General features: G+C 51.9%; 1 long non-coding RNA gene across 1 annotated transcript; it reads right to left on the reverse strand.

Annotated features, from left to right (window-relative positions):
• Window positions 1-1,513: 1,513 nt before the first annotated feature.
• On the reverse strand, window positions 1,514-4,839 carry LOC122204945. Its single transcript, XR_006195846.1, has 3 exons — window positions 4,444-4,839; window positions 2,389-2,723; window positions 1,514-2,296 (listed from the first exon to the last, which is right to left on the reverse strand). It is a non-coding gene; the product is annotated as an uncharacterized LOC122204945 (long non-coding RNA).
• Window positions 4,840-12,611: the final 7,772 nt, after the last annotated feature.

Below are 12,611 nucleotides of genomic sequence, written 5' to 3' on the forward strand. Positions count from 1 at the left end.
GTCGGTTGGGCGTCTGACTTTGGCTCAGGTCATGATCTCATGGTTCGTGAGTTTGAGCCCCACGTTGGGCTCTGTGCTGACAGCTCAGAGCCTGGAGCCTGCTTCAGATTCTGTTTCTCCCTCTCCCTCTGCCCCTCCCCTTCTTGCACTCTGCGTCTCTCTCAAACATAAATAAACATTAAAATTTTTTTTAAAAAAAGTAACTGCTATTAATTTATCATTATTGGCACAGGAAGAGGTACACAATATATTGTTCTGTTTGAAAAGGCTCTAGAAACAACCCAACTGTCCATCAATGGATGAATGGATAAGCAAAATGTGATAGAATATGGTTCAGCCTTTAAAAGGAAAGAAACACTGTCACATGCTACAACATGGGTGAGCCTCAAGGACATTCTGGTTCATGAAAGAAGCCAGTTACCAAAGGACAAATATTGTATGATCCCACTCCTATGAGGCCCCTGGAGTGGTCAAACTCACAGAGACAGAAAGTAGAGGGGTGGGTGCAGGGGCACGGGAAGGGGAATGGGGAGTTAGTGTTTAATGCGGACAGAGTCTCAGTTTGGGGAGATGAAAAATTTTGGAAATAGACAGTGGGGATGGTTGCACAACAGTGTGAATGTACTTAATGCCACTGACTGCACATTTCAATGGTGAAGATGGTCAATTTTATGTTACATGTTTGTAGTCACGAGTTTTACAAAGTCTCTAAAATAGTATGTATGATGTGTTTCCATTTTTGTAATATAGCAAGAAAACGTTAACAATGATGGGATTACAGATGAGCGTTTTCTTCTTTTTTATACCTGTTTGTATTTTCTGATTTGAGGGCAGTGAGAGCATTTACTACTATACTAATGAAAAACCTATTTAAAAAATAACATACCAAGTTGCACAATCAAACGATATTTTTTTTCTGGTTATAGAAGTAGTATATATTCATTGTAGAAAATCTGGAACAGTGAAAAATAGAATGCTAGAAAAAGATCACTTGTAATCCCATTATTCAATATAAATACTTTCATTTAAAAATTTTTTTTAGGGGCGCCTGGGTGGCTTGGTCAGTTAAGCGTCCGACTTCGGCTCAGGTCATGATCTCACGGTCCGTGAGTTCGAGCCCTGCATCGGGCTCTGTGCTGACCGCTCAGAGCCTGGAGCCTGTTTCAGATTCTGTGTCTCCCTCTCTCTCTGCCCCTCCCCTGTTCATGCTCTGTCTCTCTCTGTCTCAAAAATAAATAAACATTAAAAAAAAATTAAAAAAAAAAAGAAAAAAAAATTTTTAATGGTTATTTTTGAGAGAGAAAGAGAGTGAGAGAATGAGTGGGGGAGGGGCAGACACACACACACACACACACACACACACACACACACACACACGCAGAATCCGAAGCAGGCTCTAGGCTCTGAGCTGTCAGCACAGAGCCCAATGCAGGGCTCGAACTCACGGACCTTGGGATCATGACCTGAGCTGAAGTCGGATGCTTAACCGACTGAGCCACCCAGAAGCCCCTCTAATGTTTTCTATAAACATATATTCTTTACATAATCACATATAGAATAACTCCTACATAAATTTTTCATCCTGCCTTTTTTCACTGTAACTTTTATCAAATAGTCTTATGAAAACCCAATTTAAATAGATAAATGATATTCCACTACACAGATGGGGCATTGTTCATTATCACTTTCCTTTGGCTGGACATTCATTCAGTGGTTTCTAATTTTTCTCAGCTGGAAGCAACATTGGGAAGAACAAGCTTGTATAGAAATCTGCCAACAAATCCGATCACTTCTTTGTGATCAGTTCCTAAAAGTAGACTTACAGACTGAAAAGTGATGTCTATATTGCAAGGTTGCTTTCTGGAAATGTACCTCTTCCCAACAGTGTTATAACTTAAAATGTCCTTGTCAGTTGGATGAAGACAGCACGTTTTCATTTGTGTTCTTTTGATCAGTGGTGATGTTAGAAATTTCCCTGTGCATGCACTGGCCATTTGCGCATTCTGTTTACATCTTTTTCCCACTTGGGTCACCGTTTTCCTTGTTGTGTTTTGAAATGACAAGGAGGTCCTCCCTGAATCTGCCAGGTGGCTATTGTCAGGCTGGCGTGGTGCCCGCCCAGTGCTCTCGGTATCTTCGTGTAAGTCCAAGATTCTGACACAGACCCCCCCCTGCTTACCTGTGAAGCCTGCCCTGTGGGTGCCGATCAGTGGTCACTTCGCAGCCCCACTGGTTCCCTGTGGTTTGCTTGGGGCCCGTGATAGCTAGCAACTTCCCGGACTACCAGGATAGGCACCTGGGGAAAGGAGATGGGGACCTCAAGTACAAGGGTGGCTTAAAAAGCACACACTAAACCTCGAGGGCTTTAACTAGGCAGGAATGACTCACCAACTCCCTGTTATCCATCAACATCTCTCTGCCGGAGCGAGGAGGGGCCGGATTTCACTGGGAAGGTGATTTTGATCCATCTTCATTTCTGCATGTGAATTCAATTCCTTCCATTGAACCGCGGCTCTGGCATTTTTCTCTCATAATTTCCATCTGTCGCTTTGATTTGGTTCTCAGGTGTGTCCATTCTGCTATTCAGTCTTGGTTGGGTTTTCATGATTACTGTGAACGCTTATGTTTTCGAATGTTCTTTCCTGTTCTCTGAATGCTCCTTTTTCATAGTGGTTGGTTCTTATTTTACAGGTTTGCTATTCCTGTGGTGATAACAACAGCGCCTGCATCACAGAGAAGTTGTGTGGCTTAAGCGAAGTGGAAGTTGTAAAGCACTTAAAATAATGCCCAGCATATAGAAAATACTAATAAATGCTAGCCCTTAGCTCCAAGCCTGGTGTATAACAAGCACTTAATAAAAAAGTTACCTGACGTATTAGCAGCAGTTCATAGAAGCTTTTCCAAGAAAGTTTGGGAGCTCGGGGGCTGTGTCAATGGCCTGGGGTGCATTGCTTGCCCCCGGCCTCCCAGTACAGTCGAGGGAGCCACCCACAGCCTGATTTCACCTTTCCTTCCCCAAGACTGTGCCTCAATGGCCTCGAGAGACTATTGGTTCAGAGTCTTCCACTGAGGACCCCTCAGAGGCTATTTTGGCCAAACGTTTGGTGCAGAGAGGAAAACAGTCCCACAGAGTATATACAGTGACTCGCTCTGATCTCTGCAGCTGGAGACAGGACAGGACTGCAAGTGTCTGGCTTCCCAGCCCCACTGGCAGACAGACACAAACCCGGCCACACAGCTCACACCCCAACCTTGTTTTCTCCCAGTGACAGTGGCTCCTTCTGCGTGGTGGCCTTAAAGGGCAGAGACATCCCTCCCCTTTTTCTTTCCCCTTCCCACGGGCTAAAGCCCACGTGTAGCTGTGAGTCGTCATGTGGGAGAGGGCAAGGCCCTGCAGGGAAGGAGCCTGGCAGGCAGCAGTCTGGCCTGGTGGGTGGGTGCGAGATGGATTCCTCTCTTATTTACAACGCTGCTAGTCTCAGAGCCAGTGTCACATCTTTGTCCTGGGCCTCCCCCCTCCCAACAGTGGGCTGGAAGCTTGGCTCAACCCCAGGCCTGTGCCCACTTGGCTGCTGGTCACTACTTGGACCTCCAGAGCCATGCAAGATCCCCTAGGCCTAGGTGCAGTGGGATCGTCCAGAGGTGTGGGGGTAAGGACAGTAAGGACTGAGTGACAGAAGATGCTGAAGAGGCGAATGCCAGGTGTCACTGCCGGAGCTGGGCTTCATCTGTCTCCTGCCCTGGGAATTGTGTGAGGTCCGATGCCCTGACCCACCCCCTCCAGGCTCCCACCTGACACCTTGCTAGGGGACCCTTTCTCCAGACCCTTCTCCTACTGCCCCTTCCCAGGGTTTCAAAGCCTTCTCCAGGAAGCAGCAGATGCCTCCCAAATTCCCATGACCTCGTTATTTTCCGGAACCTGAGCACCACCTCCTGCCGGCTGGGCTGCGTGATTTCTAGTAAGTGACTTCACCATGCCTCTGTTTTCCCATCTGTAGCATGGACCAAGTAGGAGGGGGGCTATGGGGGTTAAATAAAGTCACCTGTTTAAAGAGATTAGCACAGGGGCACCTGGGTGGCTCAGTCGGTTAAGCTTCCAACTTCAGCTCAGGTCATGATCTCATGGTTTGTGGGTTCGAGCCCCGCATCGGCTCAGTGCTGACAGCTCAGAGCCTGGAGCCCGCTTCAGATTCTGTGTCCTTTCCTCTCTCCCCCCCTTCCCCACTCATGCTCTGTTGCTCTCTCTCTCTCTCAAAAATAAATAAACATTAAAAAAAAATTAAAATAGATTAGCACAGCGCTGGGCATACTTCCTGCCTTCCCCTTGCCCACTTGACTTTTGCCCAGGGGACTCCTGCTGTTTCCAACCAGTGGGCCCATTAAGTTGTATCCCATGCAGGGTTGCCGAGCGCCCCCCAGAGGAAGCTTTCCTTCTCCACTGACTTGCTAGGCCAGCAGCCAGCTTGGATGATGATGCTTCCCCCTTCCCGGGTACACGGAGGTGGGGTAGATGCAGCAGTGAGAGCGCTGGTGGTCTTGTGAGGACTGCTGGTCCCAGGACTGCAGGCTGGTGTGAGGTCTGAGGTGGGGGTCCGCCTCTGCTGCATCCAGCCATTCTGGCTCCATCCTGACTCCTGACAGGGAGATCCTCTCTGAGTGGCAGGGAAGGGTACAGGTGGCCTGGGAGGAGCGGCAGGGTGAAGCAACAGTGGGGACGCTGTCCTGGGGCCAAGCTCCACAGCCTGGGATGGGAGAAGAGAAGTCTCTGGAGCGAGATAGTTCTCAGTTCTCTTTTTGTCTTTGCCAGTGCATTTGCTGTGTGACCTTGGGTGAATTGCCCACCTCTCTGGCCTCAACTTTCTTTTCTGTAAAACGGGAAGAGTCAAGATGTGAGCGCTGCCCCCCGTGTCACAGCGCCGGGCCTGGCACGCCGCAGACCCCGCCCTCCTCCACCTGTCTCAGAGTGCGTGGCTGTGAAGGGTCCAGCATAGACCCGGCACATGGTAAGTCCACCCTCTTTCTCCGCTGCCCTCTCCGGCAGCCTGGGACTGGTGAGGCTGCTTGGCACCCCTTACCATGAGGCAGATCTGGGCTTCCTGCCCTCGCCGGTGGTGGTAGGTGTCAGCAGGAATTGGATGACTAGGGAGGGCTGGCCGCTGTGATTGGCCGTGCTGCCTCCATGACGTGAGTCCTCAGTGTGACCCTCACTGAGGGGGCCAGGAGCAGGGGCTCGAAGGCCTCCTCTGCCTGGTGGCCTGGCTCGTGTGTCGGGGTTGGGACAAGTGTCTACCTGATTTCAGCAGGCTGGCAGCTCCTGCATTAGGGGAGGGGCTGCATCTCAACACTCCCTTCTAGCCTGGTGTGCACTGTCCAGCGTGGTGGCCGCCAGCCGCATGCGGTACCTTACTGGACAACAGGCATACATGGAGCATCTCCTGCCTCACAGAAGGTTCTAGCGGATAGTGCTGCTCTAGATTTCTGTACAACTTCACTCCATGAGCTGGGTGCTGCGGCGGTCCCCGAGATGGCTGAGAAAGGGTCCAGCCCCAAGAGAACTCATTCACTCACTCATCATACAATAATCAAGGACCTTCTAGGTGCCGGGAGCACATGGTGATGACCAAGGTGGACCTGTTCCCTGGCTTCACAGAGCTTCCTGTTCTACAGGTAGCCAAATCTCTGCCGTTAACAGAGACTCGAAGTAGTGTTGGCTTAAACAAGCTACACTTTGAGTTTTCTCTCCTTGAAATCCCACGCTGGTGAGGCAGTGCACTCTGAGGCTGTTTGGGTCTGTATTCCTTCTACCTTGTCCATCTCTCCAGCAGACAGCATTGGCCTTGTCTGCCCGCATTCCAGCCAGCAGGGAGGAGGAGGGAACATGGAAGGAGGCATACCCCTTCTCTTCCCAGGGGAACTCAGAAGGGACAGCCATCACTTCTGTGTACATCCCATTGGCTAGCCGCAAGAAAGGCTGAGGAATGCAAGCTTTCTTTGGGGCAATACTGTGCTCTGCTGAAAACTGGGAGTTCTGGGAAGGGATGGATAGGGATCTGAGGACTGGCAATCTTTGCCCCAGAGAGACAAGCGTGAAAGAAATGAACACACATAAATGGATAAACCTTGAAAAATTCTTTGAAGGAGAGGCACATAGTGTAGGGAAAACATATAAAGGAGGTCAGGTAGGCTTCCCTGAGGAAGTGACATCTGAGCTAACAGGAAAGAGGGGTAAGAGGGCTCACAGTAAAGGAACAAAGGCAGTGGTGGGTGCAAAGGCCCTGTGATCACAGGAAGCATGGCACACTTCGGAAACTTAAGAAGGCCTGGTCCACAAAAGAATATGCAGAAATCTATGGACAGGGCAGATACAGTCCCCAAGAATGGCCCTTAGAAAGGAGCTACGTGGTGTTGGGACTCAGATACCTACTCTGTTCCAGGCACCTTTCTAAGGTTTCTGTGTGTGTTAATGCGTTTAATCCTTGAACAACCTATGAGACAGCTATCCGGGCCAGTTCTCATCTTCAGAGAGCAGATGCCAAGAAGGGGTTAGACGTGCAAGAGGCTCGTGGGGCAGTGCCTGTGGAGGATGAGGGGAAGGAAGTAGGAGCAGGAACTGGCAGGGAGAGCCTTCGATCTGGGTGTGGGGTTGGCACCCGTGAAAGGAGAAGGGAGGAGGGAGGATAAAGAGGGAGAGCCTCGGGCTGCAGTGCAGCCGGGAGACAACTGGACCACACTCGGTGGAAAGCCCCCGGGGTCAGCCTGCCTGTGGGGAAGCGGGGGTCAGGCAGGAGCAGTGGCTCCAGTGCCTAACATCCTGGCTTCTGGGTGAAGCTCGGCTAGATCCCCAGGTGGGGCTGCTGCTGGAGGCAGTCAGTCAGCAGTGCTCCGTGTGGCAGCTCTTTAAGAGAGACTGAGCAGGACACCTGCATGGCTGAGGAACGATTGCTGCTGTCCCCGCATCGTAGGTATGGTGGCCCACAAGGGGAAACAATGTTCCTAGAGTTACGCAGCTCGGGGGTGGCAGGAGCATGATGTGAGCCCAGGCAGGTCAGTGCAGAGTCCTTGCTGTCCTTGGGTGGGACAAGTGGGGCAGGAGGCGCGTCACTCAGAGCCATGGATGCCCGGGGAAGTTAGGGCGCAGACCTTTTACTGTGATCATGGGGAGCCAGTGTGGGCTCTGAGGCAGGAGACTGCTTTGCCTGGCCACCTGCGTCCCCCCGCAGCATGGCCATCCTGCTGCCCCCACACATGACTAGGTGGGAATTGCTGGATGAAGCACTGGGTGAGGGGGGTGCCGGGATGGGGGCACCCTGGGGGGTTATGATGTTACTATATCCCCCCCAGTTCGTACGTTGAAATCCTCAGTACCTCAGAATATGTACTGTATTGGGAGACACAGTCTTTACAGAGGCAATTGAGGTAAAATGAGGTCATTGGGGTGCCCACGCATCTCACCTGACAGGTGTTAATAAGAAGAGAAGGTTAGGGCCCGGCCCACGTGAAGAGTCGGAGAAGGCCACCATCCACAGAAGGAAGCAGAAGGAAGCAGGATTGCTTCATCTTGATCTCAGACTTCCGGCCTCCAGAACCGTGCGGAAATCATGCGTATTGTCTGAGCTGTCTGGTCCGTGTTGCTTGTCACAGCAGCCTGAGCTTACTAGTACCCCGGGGCAGAGGGGCAGGCCTAAGGGGTTTTCCTTGGGAGACGCCTGGTGACGTCTGCGAGGTGTCAAGGGGAGATGTCTGGGGAGGATTTGGAGCTGGGGGCTGGGGGGAGGCCAGGGCCGCAGATATCCCATGCCTCATGGATGCGGTTTATGGGACCACACACAGGGCTCCTGCCGGGGGAGCAGAACGGCAGAACTGGCGAGGCCCACCAAGCATGTTCGGGACAGGCCCTGCCAGGCCTCGTGTCTCGTCCAAGCCATCTGGCTGTGGGTGTCCCGGGCCCTGCGGCGGGCCCAGCCCCTCAGCCAGGCCTCGGGAGCCTGCAAGGACAGGGCCGCACGGGCCCGAGGGGGCAAGTGTGTGCGGGCCCTGCCATGACTGCGTCATTGGCCCCTGCGAACAGGCGCCCCCTCTGAGCATCATTTCCTCATCTGTGATGCCGGCCTCTGGGGTGCCGTGAACACACAACAAAGTGAGCATCTTTGAAGTGCGATGCGTGCGCCTCCATATTATTAACCCGAAAGCTGGAGATACCCAGCCAGGAGGGTTGCCCCCAGACGGGCCTGTGGAAGAGAGACTTTGGGCGAGGATGGGGGCGCGGTGGGAGGCAGAGGCTTTCTGGGCAAAGGTTAGGAGAGGGGGGGCTTCAAGCTCTGCCAGGATGCCTGAGAGGAGCCGCTCCCACTGGAGAGACACAGCCAGCTGACAGTGACCCACAGGGGACAAATGTAATGTCATGTTCCTCCCATCCTCACCTGTCACCAGTGCCTCCCACTGGCCAAACCCTCTCGGAAACCAAAGGGCCCCCATTCATGGTCTGTGCAGATAAGCCTCTGGGGGCACAGAGCAGGGGCAGAAGGGCAGAGAGAGATCTGGAGGGGCAAACACAGAATGTGCAGCACACAGAAAGGGGGCATCATTCGCTTCCTTTGTAGACACAGAAGAGACAAGCATAGTACGTACAATTAGGTCACATGGAAACAGAAATGCTGAGCGGAACTGAGGCCGAGTGCAATTTTACTCTTCATTTCATGCCTTTCTGCGGTGCTTCAACACTAAAACAATGTGCAGGCATTACTTTTAAAAGAATTACTCAAGGGGCGCCCGGGGGGCTCAGTCGGTTAAGTGCCTGACTCTTGATTTCAGCTCAGGTGGTGATCTCAGTTTCTGAGATCGAGCCCTGTGTCAGGCTCTGCGTTGATGGTGTAGAGCCTGCTTGCGACTCTCTCCCTGCCTGTGTGCTCTCTCTCTCTCAAAATAAATAAATAAACTTCAAAAAAGAAAAGAATTATTCAAACAAATGGCTTGGATGTCAGTCCAAGTGGCTTGGGCTTGCACCTGCAAGGGGACAGAGAATCTACACCTTTGGTTCCATCCATAGTGTGGCCACTGTTTCATAGGCTTTCTTGTATTTTCCGGCATTCCAGAGCACGTCCTGGACTGCCTCCTCTCCAAGGGGGCCTGGACATACGCTTCTCAGCAAAGTTGCTCCCTCCTCCCCAGGAGGGGCTCCTTGCTGCCCTGTTAGAGCTCATTTACTGCCATTATCCAGCTGCCCCCTGGGGGGGGGGGTGCTGTGTGCCAGGCTTCCCATTCCCCAGCATTGCCCAGTGCTGCTAACCGCCTGTCCTCAGTCTCTGGACCTTTCCAATGCCTTTTCCCATCTATTACTGTTTTGGCTCCTCCAACAACCCTGGGAGGTAATGAAGTCAGGGGTCCTGGCACCCATTTTATAGATAAGAAAGCTGAGGCTCTGATGGGCAAAGTAACTTGGACGGACTCTACCAGGACTGGAGGCCAGGCTGCCATAAACACAGTCCCGCTGGGCTGAGACCCAGCCTGCCTCCCAGTCTGGAATTCTAGCAGATGTCAGAGAGACCACCATTTATGGCAGAGATGGGGAGGAGGGAAGCTGAGGAGCCCTCTGTCTCCCGGAGCTGTGCCTGTGTCCTCGAAACAGGGAAAGCTGGAGCCCCTGCCCTAGAGGTGAGCCCCACTTCTGTCCCTGGGGTCTTTGCAACCGTTCAGGGCTGGACAGGTACCAGGGACTCGGGTCCTTTTCTGTGGGAGATGATGTACAAGTAGGGAAGGAATTAATTGCGTGGGAACGTTGGGGGTTTTCATTGCTATGAAGAGAAATATTTCTTTCTCTTTGTCATCTGTTTGGAAAAACACTACCTGGTTTCTTTTTCTTCTAACAGAGTCTCCCCACAATATGGGAGAGTTTTTCTACTTAGATACAGCCATACCTAACTACTCAGGTGGACATTCAGCTACTTAGGCTGCCAGTGTCCCCACATTCACTCATTCATTTATTTATTTTCTCAACAAAAGTTTACTGAGGTCCTACTACATGCCGGGCACAGTGCCACAAAGGATAGGCATGTGAGACCTGGTCTTGCCTGCATGTGGGAGAGGTTTTTATGGGACTATGTCCCCAAGAAAGGTAAGTTTGAGCTGATGGCTGAAGGATGAATACAGTTCACCAGGCCAAGGTGGGGGCTGGAGGGAGGAGGAGACTGAAGCAGAGAGAAGGCACCCTGTACAAAGGCAGAAACTAGCTTGAGGGTGCTCTGGGTCTCTTTGGGGAAAACCGTTCTAATTTCTCCAGTGGCCAACTCCTTAACTCATTTGGGGTAGGTCCCTCAGCCCTGTTGAATTCCTCTCAAGCCGACCTTTTTGCTTTAAGTCAGAAATTCATTAATTCAATAACTGAGCACTTACTATGTGCCTGATGCTAGAAATATGAAGGGAACAGGTGGAGAGAAATCACTGCTTTGGTGGTGCTTACATTCTATTAGAGGAGACAAAAACAAATAAAATATAAAATATATAATACATTAGCAGGGAATAAATATCAATTAAAAAGTTAAACAGGATAGGGGAATAGGAAATACTAGGGAGAGTGTTAACATTAAGAGAGAGAGAGAGAGAGACAGAGTGCGAGTGGGGGAGGTGCAGAGAGACAGGGAGACACAGAATCCGAAGCAGGCTCCAGGCTCCCAGCTGTCAGCGCAGAGCCCGACTCAGGGCTCAAACTCACAGACTCACGGACCGTGAAATCATGACCTGAGCCGAAGTTGGCCCCCCAACTGACTGAGCCACCCAGGTGCCCCAGGGAGAGTGTTAACATTTTAGACTGGGTGGTTAAGGCAGGGCTCCCTGAGAAGATAACATGCAGAGAAAACCCTGAAGGAGGCGAGAGAACCATGTCATTTGCGTGGAAAGAGCTTGTACAGGCAGTGGGAAGAGCACATGCAAGGGCTCTGAGGTAGGACTGTGCCTGGTATGTTTGGGGAACTGCAAGGAGGCCAGTGTGGCTGGAATGATGTGAGCAAGGGGAAAAGAGTAGAGTGTAAGGTCAGGGATCTAATTTTGGGGGGGAGGCGATCCTGTAGGGCATTGCAGGCTGTGATGCTGGGAACCCCTGGAATGTTCTGAGCCAATGAGAGACATGATCTTACTCAGGTTGTAACAGGAGCACCTTGGCTGTCCTTCAGTTTCTTCCCCTCCCCCAGTTTTATTGAGACATAATTGACATGCAGTTTTGTATGAGTTTAATGTCTACAACATAACAGTTCGACACCTATTTTGTGAAATAATTACTGTAGTTTTAGTTAGCAGCCATCATCTCATATAGATATAATAAAAAGGAAACGAAAAAAAAGAAAAAAAAATTTTCCTTCTGGTGAGAACTCTTGGGACCCACTCTCTTAATCACTTTCCTGTATATCACACAGCAGCACAGTGCATCACGTTGCACATGACTTCCTGGGACTTAGTTCTCTTACACCTGAAAGTCTGTACCTTTTGATCCCCCTTCTCCAAATCCTTCTCCCCTGACCCTCTGCCTCTGGGACCACAAGTCTGATCTCTTTTTCTATGAGTTTTTTTGTTTGTTTGTTTTTAGTTTTTAAAATTTCACAGAGAAGTGAAGTCACACAGTATTTATCCTTTTCTGCTTTTCAGTTTCTGACCACCTACGTGCTGAAGCTGCTATGGGTGTATTTCACCTTTAACACCAGTGTCCCCTAACCTGTCCCCCCCCCCAGCCCCTGCCACCCCCAGCTGGGTTTGGCTCCTGGTGGCAGCAGGAGCCACATCCCTGGCCCCAGCTGGGTATACAGGGAGGACCACATGACCCAGGGGCAAGCACCAGCCTGGACTTAGGAGCCCAGACCCACAGAATTCCAGAGAGCAGGGAAAGGTCCTGGCTATGAGTACGCTGCTCTGGCAATACACTGGGAGAAAAGTGGAGGGAATGCTCTCTATCTCCCAGGCCAGGAAGGGAAAGGATGTCACTCCTTAGAAGGAGCTCTGCCCACGTGTCCCTGTGTTGCCCAGAAAAATGCCCTCCGGGGGCAGGCGGACAGGCTCTGCCTCACCCCCTCCTCTCTCCTTACCAGCCGAGTCACCAGGGGAGGACCCGTGGCCCCTCACAGTCCATGTCTTCATCTGTAAGCTGAGGATCCAACAGGAGTGTGAGTTAAAGGGCGTTAGCAGGGTGCGTGGCACCGTCGGCTCACTGCCACCTCTTGGGCAAGTTCCTCTGGGCCTCGCTCTTCCCATCTCCGCGCGGAGTGCCAAAGCGTCCCGGGACTGCTGCGGACCACAGCAGCCTGAGAGTGAAGCACAGGTCGGTCCTCAGGAAGGTGTCCCTGACATGGGGGTGTCACTGATTCGAGGCAGGGGTCAGACGCCCTAGGCCGTCCTGGAGGCTGGGAGGCTCCGAGGCAGCGCAGCGCAGCGAGCGTGCACTTTCCCGAGGGTAACCGTGATCGCTAGGCAGAAACACCGTACCGTATTTCTCCAACAGTACGTCCCCAGGGTAACCCCCCACTTTATCCGGCCCACAGCCGGAGGCCAGCTGCGGGTACCGGAATGGAGGTGGGAGTGAGGGTGGCGGTAGAGGCCAGACCTGCCCTGGCGGCCTCATGACGCCCGCC

The sequence above is a fragment of the Panthera leo genome, chromosome A2 (genome assembly GCF_018350215.1).
Source record: "Panthera leo isolate Ple1 chromosome A2, P.leo_Ple1_pat1.1, whole genome shotgun sequence".
Lineage (NCBI taxonomy): Eukaryota > Metazoa > Chordata > Mammalia > Carnivora > Felidae > Panthera > Panthera leo.